The 20,169-nt window shown below is 43.4% G+C and overlaps 1 long non-coding RNA gene across 2 annotated transcripts; it reads right to left on the bottom strand.

Moving 5' to 3' along the window:
- Nucleotides 1–1,213: 1,213 nt before the first annotated feature.
- On the bottom strand, nucleotides 1,214–18,755 carry LOC148685081 (uncharacterized). 2 transcript variants are annotated; one of them, XR_015951091.1, is made up of 4 exons: nucleotides 18,580–18,755; nucleotides 18,249–18,310; nucleotides 15,537–15,922; nucleotides 1,214–4,616 (listed from the first exon to the last, which is right to left on the bottom strand). It is a non-coding gene; the product is annotated as an uncharacterized LOC148685081 (long non-coding RNA). The 2 variants fall into 2 exon arrangements; XR_015951090.1 differs by lacking the exon at nucleotides 18,580–18,755 and having other exon boundaries at nucleotides 18,249–18,407.
- Nucleotides 18,756–20,169: the final 1,414 nt, after the last annotated feature.

The raw sequence follows: 20,169 nt of genomic DNA on the forward strand, positions 1-20,169 counted from the left end.
ATTTTTTTTGCCCAAGTGTAGTACTTTACATTTCTCCTTGTTAAAATTCATCTTGTTTGCTTTGGCCCAGTTGTCTAATCGGTTAAGGTCATTTTGAAGTGTGATCCTGTCCTCTGGGGTATTAGCCACCCCTCCCAATTTGGTGTCGTCTGCAAACTTGCTCAGGATGCCCTCAAGCCCATCATCCAAGTCATTGATAAAGATGTTGAATAAGACTGGGCCCAAGACAGAACCCTGTGGCACCCCACTAGTCACTACTCTCCAGGATGAGGAGGAGCCATAGGCAGTGGCATAGCTGCCAAGTATCCCGTATCCGCCGGGAAAACCCCTTTTTTCTCACCGTTTCCCGGCGGTCTCCCGTTTGGCAGAGAATCCCGGCATTGTCCCTTAAATTCGATTCTTCCTGGCGGCCATTTTTCTGGTACCGCTTTGCCCTTCTATGGGCACCAGAAAATGGCGGCGCCGGCGCCGGAAGTCGCTTCCGCGCATGACCGGAAGTTGCGTGACGCGACTTCCGGTGGCGCTTTGCCCTTCTATGGGCATCAGAAAATGGCGGCGCCGGAAATCGCTTTTACGAGTTTCCGGTCATGCGCGGAAGCGACTTCCGGCGCTGGCGCCGCCATTTTCTGGTGCCCATAGAAGGGCGAAGCGCCACCGGAAGTTGCGTCACGCAACTTCCGGTCGTGCGCGCGCTGCTGATCCCGGATCTTTACGATCCGGACTTGGCAGCTATGGGCAGTGGAGGTGGAACACAGTCATCATGGTTAGAAGCCATTCATAGCTTGATCCTCTTTCCATTTGTTTAATCCCATTTTAAAGCCTTCCAAGTTGGTAGCTATTACTCACTACATTTTTTGCTAGAGGATTGCCTTGCAGTAGTGAATTGTTTCTGTTCATAAATACCAGGCTTCTCTATTTTAGTATTTCAACGTTTAAAAGCAATACAAATATGGAACATTTCTTAAGGAGCTAAGAGACAAATGCTCCTCACAGTTTGGGGATACACATTGTCTTTAAAGTGTTATACCAGAATTAATCTAGTATCAAGATACTTCCATCCTCAGTAACCGGCATTACAAAACTGCACATATTGTCTGTAGAATGAATCCTGTAGAAAGCAATTGTTTCCCCTGGTCAATAATATTTACAGCATAAACAAATAATAGCTTTAGTAACATCAAGGGCTTCAATCTTCTTTAGACCCAAGGGGGAAAGGCTGTATCTTATTTTGGTTATTGTTTTATGAACCATATAGGTTTAGCTACACATGTGGATTGAAATGGGATTTATTCATTTGGATTGCGGCAGGAATGCATATTTTCCAAAAATTAATCCCCACCAAACACATCTGATTCATGTAGGCCCAATGTTGTGATAAAGTCCTAATTTTGTGAGATGTATAAGGAAATGTAAGAGTTTTCAATAAACAAAATAGATGAAAATGCAAATTTCTGTACACAGTTTACAAGGAATGCAATCTTGCATTGAGATTATGAATGGGGAAATCCTATTTTCTACAAGGGTGCTTATGCAGTTATAGCTAGGCACAGAACTGCAAAATAGAAAATTAATTAAACGCAAACGACTCCAAAGGGATCAAGGAGACATATGCAGGATGGATGAACACAAATGGAAAGACGTGTCTGAGAATTTAAAAATGAGTCTTTGCAAAACCAAACGCCCTTTTTGTTTTACCTCCAGGTCTCTGAGTGGGCACCCTTAATTTGGATTATTAACAGGGTTAAACTAAATTGGTATAAATGAATTTTAATCCAAATTAAATTACTGCATTCCATTTAGGAGCACTTTAGGTGTGTGCATGAAGTAGCAATTGCACATAGATAAAGCTCTGTTGCAACTGTTCCAAGAGACAGCCAGGCTGGTCTAGCACTAGGATTTCTTACTGGCTGAACAGGAAGTATATCCATGCCCGTCTCCTTCTCCTCCGCCATTACAACCTTGAGGCTAGTCTGTAATTTTATCTGACTTCTTTGTAATGAATATTATGTCATCATCACACCCAGGATTCGAATCTCATGGGAGCTACCAGTCCCAACCTGTGGCAAAGGCCAATGAGGCTATTGCAGAAGATGCTCATTGGTGGGAAAAAATTCAGCCATGAATTAAGCTTTAATGCTCTATGCGCTATTTCTCATCAATTGTCATTATGAAGCTCTGCATAATTACAGAGAGTAGCCATTATGATGTGTAACCCTGGCCAAATCAGTACATTTCTAAATGCTGTTATAAATCCTCTGGAAGATGATTGAATGACCACAAACGCTTTAGAGGTATGTGGTTTAAATAGAGAGTTAACTATTTTCATCATACTAGTACCAACTTGTGCATTGAGGATTAAGTATAAACTGTATAGTTCCTGACTAATGGGATCTGCAACAAAATGTTGCTGTGTGTTCTCTCTTCTAAAAGGAATGGTCCTGTTTAGTGTTTCAGCCAGCCATTCTCTCCATACGGGGTATTCTACCTCTGCCTCTTCTCTCCCATTCTGTTTCTCTTTTTTGAACTCTACACTCTGTGGCTGCAGAGTATGAAGCTTTCTTTGTGTTGAAGTCTCCAATTACCTCACGGGATTCTTAGGAGAATGGAATGAAGTAAGAATGTAAGCTACTTTGCAAAATGGAAAAGATTTAACAGATAGGATAATAGCAGACCAACTTCTTCAATGCATTAATTGTCAAGGGATAGTGATAAAAAGTAGCAGGATGAAGACAGTGATGAGGATTCTGTTAGGAAAGCAAAAACTCTTTCTACTTGCTTGGATAAGAGCGAAAAGCCTGCCTGCTTTATTTTTGATCAGTGACTAAACAGGGCTCCTACCGAATGATGATATCACACCTTCTAAATTCTTGACTCCTGTTCAGTATTCACTCTGGACACATTTTATATCATGCTGTTCGTGGTTTGTCCCCTTTCAAGATTGGGTCATTCTTTTGAGTCTCTGCCAGACTTGCATAATGGACCAGAGGCTTCTAGACAAATCTGTGAAACATGTTCTGTCTGCAAAAGAACATATCCTCCTGCCACTGAATTTAGGTGGCAGGAGCCAACAATACTTGGGCCAGGGTCCAAAGAACTATATGACCAGTTCATTGCAGTCAAGGGAGTTGTGGACTTGGGTTTCAAAAGCAGATTGCGATATAGTTGGACGGCTGCTGTTCAAAAGCAGAAGTCGTGGAGCTTCTAAAAATGCTACCGGGCATGCCAAGTTATTGGGCATACTTAAATTACTCCTTGGATCTCGGCCAGAGTCAAAAATCTCCGTTGGCCCATATATAATTCTTGTGCAGGGCAGAACAACCCTGATCTAATCTCATAGATCATTTTGCCAGTTGCACTATTCTGGGCTTTCACTTTCTCTCCTCTTCTTAAATGCTTGGCAGAGTTCATTTCCTCCACCAAAGCACCTGGACTCATTTAAGAAAAAGACATGCTTGATGCTGATTTTCATTGATCTGTAGCAATGAATGTCCTGTAAAATGACTGTGGTTGGGGGGGGGGAATATAGAACAAGGTGGGAAATGAGGTCCGCAATCGTGTTTGCTCACCGAGACCTGAAATCCATGTTTCACTGAAGTCTAAAGAAAAGTTAGTAGCTGCTTGGAAGGGATTGCCAGCCTTTAGAGGGCCAGTACCCAGTGGGCACATTTGGAATTTTGAGGAAATGTCATGGGCACCAGTCATAAAACGGCTGGCACTTCTAATGGAGCAGGAAGAAACAAAATGTTGCATGGATGCTACCCAATACACAGAAAAGGGGACCTACGTCAGACACTGCCACTCTTGGTCACAAAGAGAAGCTCTTTGCACCAATCCTCTTTCTAGAATGGATATAAGACTGGGTGTCCAATGCAGACATCCAGTTGAAATATGGCCACATTTAAGGGTGTGTGTTATGTGTAGGTGAAGCCAAGTCAGTGCAAACAGGAATGGAGCCTGAAGAGCAAACAATCTCTCATTGATTTCTATGGGGATGCATACTGAGACTTTTGTGGGTGTCATAGGAAGTACTTGTGGACATACTGGCACCAGTGGCCAGGGGCGTCTTACCCATAGAGGCTAGTGGTACAGGGCGCTGGGGCGCCAAATTCTGGAGGGTGCCAGGGAAGAGGCACCTCCCGGCATCAGCTCGCCGCCCTTGCCTGCCTCCACCATGCCGCACCGAAGCAGCGCCGCGCAGCGCCTGGAGCCTCCTCTGCTGTGGCCACCGCGGCACGAAGCGGCCAGCCTCCGCCTCTTCCCTGCCAGAGGAGCCGCCCTCCAGCTGCTGCCCGCCTCCTCCAGCCCTGCTGACAGCCCTGCCAGTGGCTGCTGCTTTGGTAGCCCTTGTTACATGGGGTAGGGCTTTCTAGGCTGCTTCACACCCAGACTCTGGAATCCTTCCTTTGGGAGGCCTGCCTCTCCCCATCCCATTCACTTTTCCAGAGGCTCCCTTCGACTGGCCTTCGGTTTGGAGTAATGTGTACCCATTAATCAGTGAGGGATGTTTATTTGGCTCTTTTTCCTTTGCTCTGCTGCTGTTCTTCGTCTTCTTCTTTTTTTAAGCAACTGCTTTTTGCACAGTACTTGATATTCTATTGTACATTGCTTCATGGGCTCTGGCAAAAAGAAAAAAAAACCCAGCTAAATGACAAGTAATTAATGGATATAATTTACCACCTACTTGTGAATGGCACTCCGGAAGGCTTTGCACACAGAAACTGAAAACATGTTTCCCACTTGCCTTCCCTTTCCTGAAGATGGAAAAAGCTGGGGTGGGGGTAAGGGTTTGTATGGACAATACCATAGAAACCAGTTACCAATTCTGAATTCGAGTTCATGTGAATCACTACTTCATCAATGACAGCAGCATCTCTTGACATTTTCAGAGGGCAATGCAGAAATCTAAATGACAGTGAAGAATGGATGCAAAGGTAATGGTGGGAAATATGTGAACAGCTCATTCTGATCTGCGTTTCCATGCATTCAATGGAAAATATCACAATGCTCTGTTCCAACAAGTCTTTTCTATCCAGATTGCATTGTATATGTTCCTACAGAAGGAAATAAAGTAGGTTAGCTACCACCCTAGACCAACTGATTACTGTTTTATATCATTAGCATCAGCAAGGTCAGGCCAATGCCTAGAACTTATAGTTATATTTGAAAACGTTGGCAGCGTTAAGATAAATTCAACAGTGTAAATACGTTTTGATGGATGTAATAATGGAATACTGAATAGTTTAGTTTATGTAAAATATGCAGGGATTTATGTTATGCAAAATGAATCATGGAAAGAGAAGAAGGGAAGTCATTGATATTTTAAGGTTGTTTAAATGAATACTCTAAAGCAGGCCTCCTCAAACTCGGCCCTTCGGATGTTTTGACACTACCATTCCCATCATCCCTGACCACTGGTCCTGCTAGCTAGGGATCATGGGAGTTGTAGGCCAAACGCATCTGGAGCAAGGCCGAGTTTGAGGAAGCCTGCTCTAAAGTGTAAAACAGAAAACGTAATTAAAAAATATATTTTAAAAAAGAATAACTTATAGGATTTGAAGGGTCCACTGTGCCAAGCCCCAGATCCAGTGTGATCCCAAATCTAACCTCACACACAATTGTTCTGGTGCCCGGATGATCAAGAAATGGGAAGTGGATTAGGGATAGTGGTATAAGTGGTACACTCTCATTGGGGCAGGGGATCTACTGCCAGGACACAATGCTACCCCAATGAGAGAAATGGATCCTTCACCCCAAGATAGGGCACCACTTGTATCACTTTGTGCTAAAGCAGTAGCTCAGTGGTAGAGCACATGTTTTTCATGCAATTAGTCCTACATTCAGTCCTAACATCTCCAGGTAGGGCTGGGAACCCTTCACTGCCAGTCAGAGTGTACTGTAGACAATACTAAGCTAGAATCGGATCAGTGGTCTGAGTCACTATAGGGTAGCTTCCTATCCCCATTGCTCTTCCTATGTTGGGAGCCCTAGGAGACATTGCTGCTCAGGCCTGTGTGTAGATGAGGGTGGATGGTTCTTTTGCAGTGTGTCTGCTTACATGTTGCTTTAAACAGCTTTTGTGCACACTTGCAGAAGCACCATGTGCATATATGTGAGCAGATTCCAGGCTAGTAGAATCTGATATGGGCTAGAACATCCATTGTTCCTTCCAGGTATTTAAGAAATATAATACTTTCGTGATGACAATATATTTCAAATATCTAATTCATTCTAGAAAATATTTGTTAAGCATTTACCATGGCAGGCAATAGCAAATTCTAATGCATAAACATGCAATTGCTTGTTCTTTTGGCTTACATTCGGGTCACCCTGCATCACACAAATGTTGAAACAACAACAACCAACAGATGGTCCATGAATCAAATCTGGTGACCGAGACAACCACCCTTTGGCTGACCCTCCACTTTGGCTGATACTCTTGGAAAAAATAATATAGGTGTTTGATCCACAGCCCCCCTGCTCACAGTTGGCTTCAGAAGAAAGAGAAGGTACTGTAGTTGAATAACAACAGTGAATAAGTGGTGGGGACAACAATGTTTTGTAATGCTTGTCTATGACCTTTCACTTTGAATGTTCGCTGTACTCAGCTCATATACAAATGTGAGCATAGGCTCAGATCTCTGCTTCTGAGCGTGTTTTCCAGTTGGCCTTGTGCTTCCAGAGTTGTTAGTGTTAAGGATTGCATCAGATCCTATGGGAATGGGGGCCATGTAAATGTTAGCTGGTTTAATTGTGCCCTTGTAGCTTGTAATACCCAAAATGTCTGCAGATGGTACATAACTGCTTTGTTATGAACCCATCAGCATGAGGTGTGTCCCTTCATGATGCTGCATACATGTTATTCCAAGTCCGATTTAACACTGGGCAAAACACCACCAATGACATGTAATTAGTTTGTACCATTTGTCTAATGACTCCTATTTCCACATGTTAAATATGGTGAAGGAAAATAGTCCTTCATTAATGGGAGTGCACGGCTCGTGCACTGCTGGTACTTACCGGCATGCAAGGGCTGTAACTCTAAAAGCTGGCATATTGCCTGACTCCGCTGCCCATTAGAGCCCTTCCTGCAGAGTGACATTCCAGATAAAGGCCAGTGCAGGACTACTGGCCTGCACAGCTCCAATGGGCCTTCCAGGTACAAAACATACTTTAAAAACCACCTAAATAGCACTGTAAATAGACCAGCAGAGAGATGGATGCAGGCAGGTATGGACAAGGGCAAATATGCATGCTGCCATTTATTTTATAAGGTGAGCTTGAATTGTACTAGGCAACAACAGTGAAGGCACTGGGCACATGATTTCCATAAAATTCAAACTGTAATACAACAAGAATACAGTGCAAGCCCCCCAAATTGTTGAGCTTTTTTAGGAAAACACGAAAGTTGTTGAACCTTTCCCTCCACAAAAATGCCAATAAAACCCATGATTTTTTTGATTGACTTGCCTAAGGTTCAGGACAAAGCGCTGCCTTTCAGACATCCCTGCCCCCCCCCCCGTGTCAATTCTACCTTTGAAATCCCGTTAATGTTTGGGAAAATCCAGATGTATGGCAGCTCTGCAATATAAGAATTGAAAGAAACAATTAAAAATCAATATGCATATTTAGTGCAATGGATCTATTCTCTTCAGTCACAAATTAACAGACATGCTATGGACCACCTAAATGAAGTACAGTCCTTGGATCACAATTTGGGATCCCCTGTTTTAGCGGACTGGTGCTATTTTAGGATTAAAAGTCCCTGTCTGTGTTATTTGCTTGCTTACCTCCTGGTTAACCTAGATATGTTTGTAAATACAGGTAAGCAGCTATTACACCTCCGACCAAAGTATCCGAAACTCTTCTCAAAGAAATTGACTGACCCTGTAATTCTGCCCTGGGAATTTCCTGCCACTTGGGGAAACGGCATAAAACAGCTCATGGAGTTACCCTGCTTACAGCCAGCCAGGACTCATGTGGGCATCTCCACAATGGCTTATCTATTAGCTGAATGGGTGAGATTTAACTGCCCTGCCCATTTCTAACTGGTTGGGCAAGTTACACTTTAGAATTAAAGTTGGGCAGTTACCATTGGTAATTGACCCTCCCCGTGATACTTTTAAACTCCCTGTAATAACTTAGCAAAAATGAAAGACATGCATGATTTGTTTTGGATGTAAGCATTGGTCTCAAATACTGCAGTTATGAAGTCTCAAATGTACAATGATTTGTGAGTGTGAGTGTGTTTGTTTGTTTGTGTGTGTGTGTTGATGTATTCATTGACCGTGATGTAATCCGACTTGGGCCAAGAAGACACTGGAAAGTACCGGTATTTCTGACCCTGCTGCCTTTGTTGACATCACAGAATGTTCTGACACAAGGCAGAAAGCTATTTTCCCTACCTTTTACGCACAAACTGAAATAATGGGGATGTCATTCACTGGCAGAACTTAGCCTGTAGTGGATCCAAGGTCTAGTCCACAGCATCTCAGATTTAAAGACTCTCAAGTAAAAGTGCTGCTCAAATTTCTGGTGGTCTGTTGCTGCTCTGCGTAGTAGGAAACTATACTGTGCTGGATGGCCATTAGACAAATCCATAGAAAAAGAAGAGGGCATTGCAGGTGATCCTGAGAGCTGAGACTATGACCAGATCCAAGTCCTGGGAAGGATGGGGCAGGAGGTAGTTCCTGAATACAGCAGACACAAAGGCCTTAACTTTGTAGAAAGCTCTTTGTGATTGTATAAATGGCTAAGGGTCAGAAATATTATTCACTGACTTTAAAACATCTGCCTCCAGTTTAAGCCAAAACTAAGTAGTAACTTGGTATTCCCATCCACATTATGGGTATAGTATTATTATTTTATTGCTCAACCAGCCAAGTAGGGTGATTCTACTACTTCCCTGGGCCACTGTTTTTCATTTAATTCCTTAATTTTATTCATTTTATTCATTCCTTCTTGTTTGTCCTGAAATTTCGTGTGGATCTACATACCTGCAATTTAAACTCTCCCCAGAGTTGCTTCACCCATTGCAAAAAAAAAAAAAAAAAAAATTATAGGAAAAGGATTTACCGGTAGTATAAGGCAGCTTCATGTTTCTGAGCCCAGACCATTGGGCCATCTAGTTCAGTATTGTCTACACCAGAGGTTGTCAACCTGGTCCCTACTGCCCACTAGTGGGCATTTCAGGATTCTAGGTGGGCGGTAGGGGGTTCTACGACACAAGCTGAATCCTCCTTCCATTGAGCACTGATGGACGGTAAGGAAATTTTACCATCAAGGAAGATGCATTAGTGGGCGGTAGGTATAAAAAGGTTGACTACCCCTGGTTTACACTAACTGGCAGTAGCTCTCCAGAGAACCTTTCCCCCAGTCCTATCTGGAAATACTGTGAGTTGAACTTAGGGCCTTCTGCATACCAGGCAGATGCTGCAGCCCTGAGCTGCAGCCCTTCCTTGACATGCAACCAATGTGTAGCTTTGAAACACGCAATGATTACACATATGATCTCAGACTAATTTCCAACTAGACATGGATAGGGTCGAGCTGATACACGCATGAGAAGAAACATGGTCTGATATTTCAGGAAGCCTGGGGGTTTGGTGAGGTGGGTTTGCTATGCTACTATCTGCTACTATGCTGAAGCTGGTTGCTTCAAGGGATAGAATTTAGGGAGATAAGTGAAAGCAACTAGACTTTATATTTATATACAGCTAGACCTTTTTTTTTGACATGTTGGCCCTATCAGTGGTGTTGTGTATTGAGTCAAAGGATTTTATATCTGTATTACTATTGTATGTATTTGCATTAGGGTAAAGTAACTGCCTTTTGGTTCCAGAAGGTACAGCTACTATTGGTTCATTTAAGCTGCTGTATTTAGATCCTCTGTCTTATTGGTTTCCTCCAAAAGGCAGCACTGGGATTGCCTGATATTGTTCCCTCCAAAATGTATCCCTTTCTAGCTAGTCCCCCGTCCCTATAAATGTAGCTTTCCTCTCCTCAGAGCTGAGTCTTGTTTGCTTTAATAAAGAAGAGGGGCCCCAATGTTGCACCGGCAACCCACTCAGGAGCGCGCCCCACCTCCTCCCGCTCGGGTGGAGGCGAGGGGTGGGCCAGAGAGGGAGGTCAGCAGCAGCCGATGATGCCCCTGGCCCACCCCTCGCTTCTGCCCGAGCAGAAAGAAGCAAAGCACCGGGCAGAGCAGCAGCACCAACCCGGACGGACTGCGCATGTGTGGACATGCGCAGTCCGTCCGGGCTGGTGCCGCCGCTCCCGCGGCAACCCGAGCGGCAACTCGCGAGGCTGCTGCACGCGAAAAGCAGCATGGACAGGGCAGCCTTACGCGCGCTATTCACGTGTGGCAGCCCCATAAGTCGCCGCTTGCTCGGCGGATTGCAAGGTTGCTGCGGAAGCAGCAGCGCCAGCCTGGACAGACTGCGCATGCACCGTTCGACCTGATGCGCGCATCATGACGTCACGGCGCATGCGCGCTGCGGAGCAACACCCCGCCCCCAGGGGTGCCTCCGCGTTTGCCGCCCCGAGCAGCCAAATGGCACCATTCGCCACTGACCTATGGGAAGCCCACAAGCAAGATCTCAGTCCAACTAGTCTTGAGAAGCATACTGCCTCTGCCACTGGAAGGAGAACATAGGTATTGTGAAAACAAAAATTAAAAAAATCCTTCCAGTAGCACCTTAGAGACCAACTAAGTTTGTCATAGGTATGGGCTTTCGTGTGCATGCACACTTCTTCAGATACCATGCACACGAAAGCTCATACCAATGACAAACTTAGTTGGTCTCTAAGGTGCTACTGGAAGGATTTTTTTATTTTTGTTTTGACTACATCAGACCAACACGGCTACCTACCTGTAACTAATAGGTATTGTGGCTAGTATCTGTCATCATATCTCATTTTCCCTTTAGAGGATACTGCTGTTACCTCAGCTAATGGCAGTCTTGGCTCTGTCTTGCTGGCTGCCACGATGCCTTCATAGCTGAGCTTTACTTGAAAAGCCTCCAGCAAGATCTGCCACAGGCAATTTGTGTGCTCCCCTCTATCCCAAAGTACCCTTTGTTGCCGTGGGTTCGTTGTGTGTGTAAAATTGCTGTCAAGTTACTTGGAGGTAGTTGCCATGAAGAATGAGGCCTATTTCAGGATTCTTGAGTGAACGGCATGTTTGTCTGAGTTATAATAGGCAGGCTGGAAAGAGAACAATAGCAAGAAGGGGAGTATGAGGCACAGAACCCTAAACAGCCCTCTGAGGTGATCATTAAGGCCATTGCACACAAATGTAGAGAAGAAAGGTATTCTGGTGCACCCCAGCTCTTGTAAGTGCAATAAAAAAGCCCAGATGTCCAGCCTATTGCTGCTTTCAGTTCCCCTCTTATCCTTTGGCCTGGAAAGATTGCTTCCCACCCCCACATTTCCACACTGAACTCTAGTCTCACATTCAGCCTGACTATTTTCACTGCCCCCCTTCCCAAAAAACCCGATCATGCTTGCATTTCCTTCATCTTCTAGGGAGCCTGATTTTCTTATAGTACTGCCATCTCTCACTTCCAATTTAGTTCTATAAGTAGATTTCCCCATAGTATCAAGTCTCCAGCTGACTGCCATTGTATTCTATTTCAGTCTGAGATTATTGCGATCCAGCTTTTCTTTCTTTCTTTCTTTCTTTCTTTCTTTCTTTCTTTCTTTCTTTCTTTCTTTCTTTCTTTCTTTCTTTCTTTCTTTATCCTGTCTAAGGCTGAGATGCTGATCCCTTGAGAGGAGGGTCCAATTGCTGCCCGTTGTTTCCCATAAAAATGTGAGAAATAATGATTACAGGAGCAAAATATGTGTCTTTGCTGACACAACCAGACACCCCCTCAAGGGCATCAGGAACAACAGCACAGGAAAGGCAATCCAATGCGCATGAAGTTGATACCAAGCCCAGGAGCGCTGGGTGATCGGGAAGTTGACATGTTGTTGGATGGAATATATATTTGTGTGCTTTGATGCTGCAAAAGCTGACAGGTGTCGACATATAGATACTGGAAAAACAGTGCACTCATTTGAACTTTGGACTGGGAGGAAATACTTAGCTTTGAGAAATGAAGCTCTCTGTGTGTATAGTCTCATGCACACAATAGAAAAACATGTACTGTAACTCCCTTTATCATTACAGCTCCCTGCTAGGGAAACCTGCACCTTTTGAACTTCAGCTGTTAAAGAGATGCACCTTTTTCCAAGGAAAAAATTGGCAACCTCAGGCACAAAAACATAAACAGTTTATAAGCTGTTTTGTCTGTATCACCTCATGTGTTGGTACATCTTGCAGACTACTGGTGGTCCATGGAACAGTTTGGGAACTCCTACTCTAGATCTGTCTTGCTTAATTGCAATGACAGTCATACCTTGGAAGTCAAACGGAATTTGTTCCAGAAGTCCGTTCGACTTCCAAAACGTTCGAAAACCAAAGTGCGGCTTCTGATTGGCTGCAGGAAGCTCCTGCGGCCAATTGGAAGCCTCAGAAGCCCCGTCGGACATTCGGCTTCCAAAAACACCCGCTTCCGGGTTTCGATCGTTAAGGAGCCAATTCATTCAGGAGCCAAGGCGTTTGAGATCCAAGGTACGACTGTACAAGCCTAGCTCATTTTTACAAATTGTATATCTTGCTAATAGTTCTGCCAGTACAAAATATTGGTCTAGGAAGTTGCCATGGTGCTACCAAAATGTGAGATACACATTTGGTAAAATCATACAAAAAGTACTGGTACAAAAAGTACCAGTAGTTAATTTGTGACCCTCTAGATGTTGTCGGAATACAATTACCATCATCCCCGATTCCATTTGCCATGCCTACTGGGACTGATAGGAACAGCAGTCCAACAACATCTGGCAGGCCAAAGTTTTCTCACCCTGATGTAGAGTTTCTACCTTGTTATGGATTTCCTTTTCCTTTTTTGTAATAGAACATGGAACCTTTCGAACAGCATAGGTGGTTACAATCAAAACTCAGATTCTTCTCTTGCCACAAAAGTCCAACAACTGCAATAACAGCAGGTATATATCCTGCAGTGGCAGACCTTGTGGGTCTCAAATTTCAGCGGTGCCCTGTGTGTTGCCAAAATTTTGTGTGTCCCCCTCACCCACCTGTCACCTTCCATTATTTATAATAGTTGTGGTGTCCCCGAGGCTCTGCGGCCAATACAGCTGAATTCGTTGCGCTCTGATAAAACCACCCCTGTATCCCTGGCAGAGGTCTTAGAGCACATGGATTCTCTTATCTTATTAAAAGTAAGCACAGTTTAGCCTAATCTGTGCCTGGAAATATGATGGCCTGGGAATCACATATAAACTGCTATGAAGGGTGCAATTTAAGCATAATAAACAAATGAATAAATATGCAGTATTGTGGTCAGAAGGGCTAAAAGAAGTGTTGGATACAGATCAGGGCAGAGGAGTGGCTTAGAATACACATCACTGCTATAATTTTGTGATTTAATATATATTAGGACTTTTAGAGTTGGTGAGTATGGTGTCCAAAGGGTTTGCACTGAACCAGCTGCTAAAATGAAGATAAAAGAGAAACCCTTCATTTTATCAGTGCCTTGCTACCTACAATGTGCTTTTAATTCCCAAATCATGTCATTTGTGATTTCCGGTGACCGACAGTATGAAGCACAAGGGTTTAATGTTGTTGTTGTTTTGTTTTTTTGCACTACCATCCACACTAAGTCATTGTCATCTAAATGCCAGCTTGTCCCCCATCCCCATTTAATCCAGTTGTGTGTTTTCTTTTGGTATAATACCTTAAAAACAACAACACACAATGACCCGTCCGTGATATCTCAGCAACCCATTTGCAATATGAAACCGCCATCTGGAAGCAACCTTAGCTCAATGATAAAAATAGAGAGGGGGAGAATGCAAGTAAGTGGCATGATATGACGTGTGTGTGGCATTACGTGACACAATCTCTCTTCCCACAAGAGCTGTCTTCCTAGAATCAAGCACTGCCTCTTTCTAATACTCCACTATTTATTCAATCCAAAAATGTGCTCAGCAGCCCACTTCTTCAGTGCAACTCACAAATGCTGCCTTTCTAAGTGGAGGCCACGTGTTATGGCCACCACCTCCTTCTCTGCCACATGAACTGGTAAACAATTAATAATTGTGAAAGGTCTAGTTACAAGGTCTGGTGCAGACAATAGAAGTATTCAGTCACCTGGCAACACCCGCCCAGGTGTGGTACCTCCAGCACTGCCTAAGCAATCCCAGGGTGGTGTTAGGAACTGTCAGGTGTTCTCCGTACCCATTCAGGCTTCTCTTTGTCTCCACCCCTGAGTTAAGTAGATAGCATCACTTAAGGTGGAATTAAATTCTCGTCACACACTGTTCTGGATTCTAGAGTACACAATAGCTTTGTGAACTGCAGCGATCAAGTGTGAGGCAACACAGACATTTCTTCATTCTTGGCTCTGGGTTAATGTTTAGCGTACACAGAAGGTTATTCAAATAAGGGTTCTTTGACCTTTTTTATCCACCTCTTTCCTTGATCTTTATTGTACTTTCCCTGGAATTATAGTTGAGGTGGCCAGTTAAAATTGCCTAAAATGAGGATTTGCGTCACCAAAAAGGAGACACCAATTTGCATAAAATTTGCATGTGGTGATATATCTACAACTATGCAAATTTAGAAACAATATGCCTTTCTTGTCTGAATCGAGGATAGTGAGAGCTATGTAAGTACAGTATGACTGTACAAAGGTAAAACTTGTGCTCATCGCTGCCCCCAATTTTGCTTCTGGCCTAGCCCAGCACCCAGATTAAAACTAGCATGCAGCAACTTCCTCACACTTCAGAGGAATCTGCCAAAGAATTGGGTGTTCGAGGAAGTTTGTCAATTGCTAAACAGCCCCCTCTTAGTGCTACTACTAGAGGCAAGTTGTCTTATCTCTGTCCTACCAGCTTTGCTTTGCCTCCTGATTTGCTGACAACAGCTGCTGAAAGCTAAATGCTACCTACAAGGAGGATGTGGGGAGAAAAGAACAAAACAAAGCTCAAAATAACCAGATGCAGAAGGAAACCACCTACAGCAAGCACAAACATGTGAGCCCTGCACCTCACTGAGCAGAGAATCTGCAAGGGCTCTGCATTGTCTGGGGCCTGCTTAACCCCAATAGCCTCCATCCCCAGGGTGGCTAGTTGTTAAGAAAGGATATTGTAAAAAATAGGTCATGTCGAGGGCAAGATTGAAGGCAGGCGTGGAGGAGCACATAATCATCAAAATATTATGGGATGCTCAACGAAGCTCAACTAGGGTGGGCAGATGCTAACAAGGAGAGGGTGCCAGCACATTGCAAGGCAAAAAACAAAACAAAAACCCCTGCTAAAATTCTCTTTTCCATGCAACCATTAAAATGGCAGGACCCAGGTTCTCTGTTTTACCTAACTGACCACCCTAACTGATGTGCTGTGTGCCACCCTAAGCCAAACACATGAATGTCTGTATGTGCATGCACGCGCCCCTCCAGAGCACTGTTTCTTACCCTTGTTTCTTTCTGTGATATCTCCTGGTTACATGCATTGTCTTCCTTCACATGCTGGCTGAATGTGGACGACAGGAGGGCTTGACTCCTCTGCTGAATGGTGACAGGGAGCAGGGCTAGCTTATGCTGCCTTCCATCTTCCTGCATGGGTTATTTATGTGCCATGGGCTGGGTTGTCTGAACCCTAATAATATGTGTAGTAGTTAAGTGATGTACATATGCATATGTGAACTAGGGCAGAGAGACAGAGAGACAGAGAGAGAGAAAGAGATCTGAAATTCATGACGGCTCAGAGTTTTCTCTCAGTAGTTTCATGGAGAAATGGCACTTCTCACTTCTTCAGGCAGACCTTTGCCATATGTGTCGAAATGGTGGGATGTTTATTCCTAATAACAAACACCAGGGTCAACATCAAACAGGAGCAGGGTGTGATTATTGCAATTCCTTCTGCCTGCAATCAATCAATACCTTATGAAGGGCTATGCGGCACTATGTATTGAATGGATGTTTTCTTTGATTATTGAGATTAAGATTGTTATAATGTCCATATCATTAGCTGCCTTTAGCTGCTGAATAAATGGGCACATTGCAAATGCAGAAAATATACATCATGAAGGCCAGGAGAGTTGACACGCTCCTATTAGTGCTGGAACACTCATCTAGGACAATGCTGTCATTCTTATACGTTGCCTTTATTCACCCCATTTTTATGGGAGGAAAATGAAGAGTCCTTTCCTGGTAGCAAAGGTCAAGTAAAGTTCCCTCTTTAAAAACACGCCACTGCAACCAAACTCACCCCCCCCTTTTATGTACGAAACAACAAATACAAAACCATTGCTAGGGTTGCTTTTTTGACTGTGCCTCTGCCTCTAGCCTGAGACAAAGATATAAAGCATGTTTTCTTGCCATGCAGTAGAAAGTGATAGGGAAAGCATGGCCTGTTTAATTTCTATATATTGGACTGTTTCAAAAAGGCACAGGAGCAGTGAAATAGTTTGATCTGAAGCAGGGATGGAGAATCTTTTTGACCCTCCAGATGTTGCTGCACTCCTAACTTCCATGAGTCAAGTCAGCATGGCCGATGCTAGAGTTGTACGGTAGTCAGAGGCGAGCTACCTGCTCCGGCACCCGGAGTGGCGCACATGTGTGCAACCGGGGGCGGGGCCATGTGAGCAGGGTGAGCATCCCAGGGGGCAGGCTGCTTCCTGGGCGGCAGTGGGGAGCCAGCAGCCTTCCTCCCTTCCTCTTCTTTTTGACAGCTCAGGGGAGGTCCCCCCCCCGGAAGCAGCCCAGGAGCGGGGAAAACAGTGCGCCACCCGTCTGTGACTCCCAAGCCTCCCCCAAGCTGTCAGAATGAAGGGGGAAGGTGGGAAGGCCACCAACAAGGCGGTGCAGCTCCGCCCCTTCCCCCGATGGCTCGGGGTAGGCTTGGGAATCGCGGGCAGGCAGTGGGCTGAATGTCACCTCCCTCAGTGATGACACCTGGGGTGAACCGCCCCCACCGCCCCCCTTCCTCCACCCCTGGTTGTAATAATAATAATAATAATAATATAATATAATATAATAATAATAATAATAATAATAATAATAATAATAATAATAATAATAATAATAATATATTTATACCCCGCCCATCTGGCTGAGTTTCCCCAGCCACTCTGGACGGCTTCCAACAGAACATTAGAATGAAATAATCTCTTAAACATTAAAAGCTTCCCTAAACAGGGCTGCCTTCAGATGTCTTCTAAAAGTCTGGTAGTCGTTTTTCTCTTTGACATCTGGTGGGAGGCCGTTCCACAGGGATGTCCAACAACAATTGGGGGGCAACAGGTCCTGATCACTGAGTAGTTTAAATTGGCTGTCTTTTAGGTGTCACACAAATCCTTTCTTAATAATCCACCCAGACGTTAAAAAGCATTTTTACTATCTCTAGATTTTAAGTGTGCTTTTATCTGTTGGTTGCCTTGAGCAAAAACGCAAGAAGAGCTAGACAGATCAGCCCCCAAAGCCTGTCAAATCCAGCATCCTGTTCTCACAGTGGCCCATCAAATGCCTGAGAGAAGCCTGCAAGCCAGATCTGAGTGCAATAGCAGTCTTCTCACTTGTCACATCCAGCAACTGGTATTCAGAAGAGAAGCTACCTTGGTGTTGGCAAAACCGGCCCCTGCTGGGAGTGCAGACTCAGCTGTGTGTGTGTGTGTGTGTGCGCGCAAAAATCACCTATCAGACTATTGAGTGTATGACATGTGTATGTGTGGCAATGTGCCACTGCTGTTGCTGTGAGATCAGTCAGATGGATGGGGCACAAATAATAAAATCACTACTAATACTACTGCATCTTGTGGAAACAAATTTCATGGTTTAACATAGTTCATACTTCTTTTTGTCTGTCATGAGTCTTTCAGTGTTCAGTTTGATTAGAGGGCCTGGCTTTTATTCTTATGAGGGAGAAAACTGTCTGCTTCCCCCCCCCCCTTACAATGTCTCCTATTACTTGCATCTTTCTCTAACAGAGGAATCCTATATGTAGACCTACATAAAAGTAAGCCGCACTGACTTCAATGTGGCTTAACTTTCACATGAGTCTGCATAAGATGGTAGGCTTTAAAAATCCCAAATGTTGTACTCTTTCTTTGTAGGGGAATTTGTTCCAGCCCCTTGTTTGTGAGTATATTTTTATTGGTTTAAGGCTGCAGTCCTATATGCACTTACCTGCCAGAAAGTCCTGTTGAACTCCGTGGGACCTGCATCTGTGTAGACTTCATAGGATTTTGCTGTAATATTTGCAAATCACATTGAAATCACTGGTAAAAGGCAGCATATAAATCTTTTAAACTAACAGCATTTGGTCTATTTCAAATCTATGCTTCCAGGCAGGGATCCTACAGAAGATGCATAATCTCTTTAACATTTTTTTCTGCCACTGTTTTTATTTATTTTTTACCTTTACACTATAATCCTATGCATGACTACACAAAAGTTAGACTTATTTAGTTCAACGGAGCTAACTGCCAAGTTAAAGGATTGCAACCTTATTTCTTACCATCCTGATGACCTGACCTGTTATTGTCACTGTGTTCTGACCCAGGTCTGAAAGCCAAATATTACCTTTGATATTTATACTGTACACAGTCCCAGCTAAGCAAGTTTAAGACCTGGTTTGGCCAGTAAGTACAACTGAAATCACACAGCCTTGAAACCCAAGTCTGAAAACAACTGCAATGAGATTCCCCCCCCCCTTTCAGAGTTAGTTTGCTTTGTCTGTGCAAACAGATAGTTAACAGATTTTTCTGAGGGTAAAAAACTCCCTACAGCAACCCAATCCAATGACCAGGCAATTTCAAGAAGAAGCTGCTTTTGTAAGCAAGTAAGTAAATTTAAAACAACAACAACTTTCCTTTACTTTGAAATTTAATAAACACTTCAACACATCCCCTGCAAGCAGTTTTGCGGGTCAGTTCTAGGCATGTCTACTCAGAAGTAACTCTAAGGCTGCATACACACCATATCTTTAATCAACCCCCACCCCCCAATTATGGGAGATGTTCTTAAGGGTGTTGGGAATTGTAGTTCTGTGAGGGGTAAACATTAGTTTCCAGAATTCTTGAAGGTGGGGAGAGGGAAATGAGCTTTGAATATACTATAAATGTATAGTGTATACAAACCCTAAGGCTGTTTACCTGAGAGTAAGCCACACTGAATTCTATGTTACTTACTTCTGAGTAAATATGCATAGGATTGCCCCATAGGCTAAACAATGTTACAATTCAGTCAGAGGCATTTGATAATATATCTTGGCAATTTATGAAGAGCAATTTGGAATCAATGGTTGGGAAGGATGCATTTTTGAATGGGATCGAGGCGATTTATTCAGAACAAAAAGCAAGATTGATAATTAACAATACATTAACAGAATATTTTGATATCACAAAAGGAACTAGACAGGGATGTCCCCTATCACCGTTATTATTCATCATGGTCCTGGAAATACTATTGAATAGATTAAGAGACCTCTCTGCAATTAGAGGAATTAAAGTCGGTGCAAAACAATTTAAAGTGAAAGCCTTCGCAAATGATTTAGTTCTAACATTGGAAAACCCAAAGGAAAGTGTTGCAGAAGCAATAGAAGAAATGGAGAAATTTGGCCAACTTGCAGGATTTAAATTAAATAGACAGAAAACAAAGGTTATGGCAATGAATATGACGAAAGAGGAAAAACAGGAGCTACAGCTAAAATATGGATTTGACGTGGCAAAAAAAGTAAAATATCTGGGAATATGGATGACAGCAAAGAATATTAATCTATATAGTGATAACTATGAACCAGTATGGAGAGAAATAAAGAAAGACCTGGAAAGATGGACTAATATGAAAATGTCATTCTTGGGAAGAATAGCAGCAATAAAAATGAATATATTACCCAAGATGTTATTCCTATTTCAAACTATACCTGTTGTGAAGGGTACAAGACAATTTCAAGAATGGCAGAAGATTTTGTCAAGATTTGTCTGGCAGGGGAAAAAGCCTAGAATAAAACACAAAATTTTGGTAGATAGAAAAGAAAGAGGCGGATTCTCTCTACCAGACCTGAGACTTTATTATGAAGCGTCTTGTATATGTTGGATAAAAGAGT

Source organism: Zootoca vivipara, chromosome 7 (assembly GCF_965207765.1).
Source record: "Zootoca vivipara chromosome 7, rZooViv2.hap1.1, whole genome shotgun sequence".
NCBI classification, from domain to species: domain Eukaryota; kingdom Metazoa; phylum Chordata; class Lepidosauria; order Squamata; family Lacertidae; genus Zootoca; species Zootoca vivipara.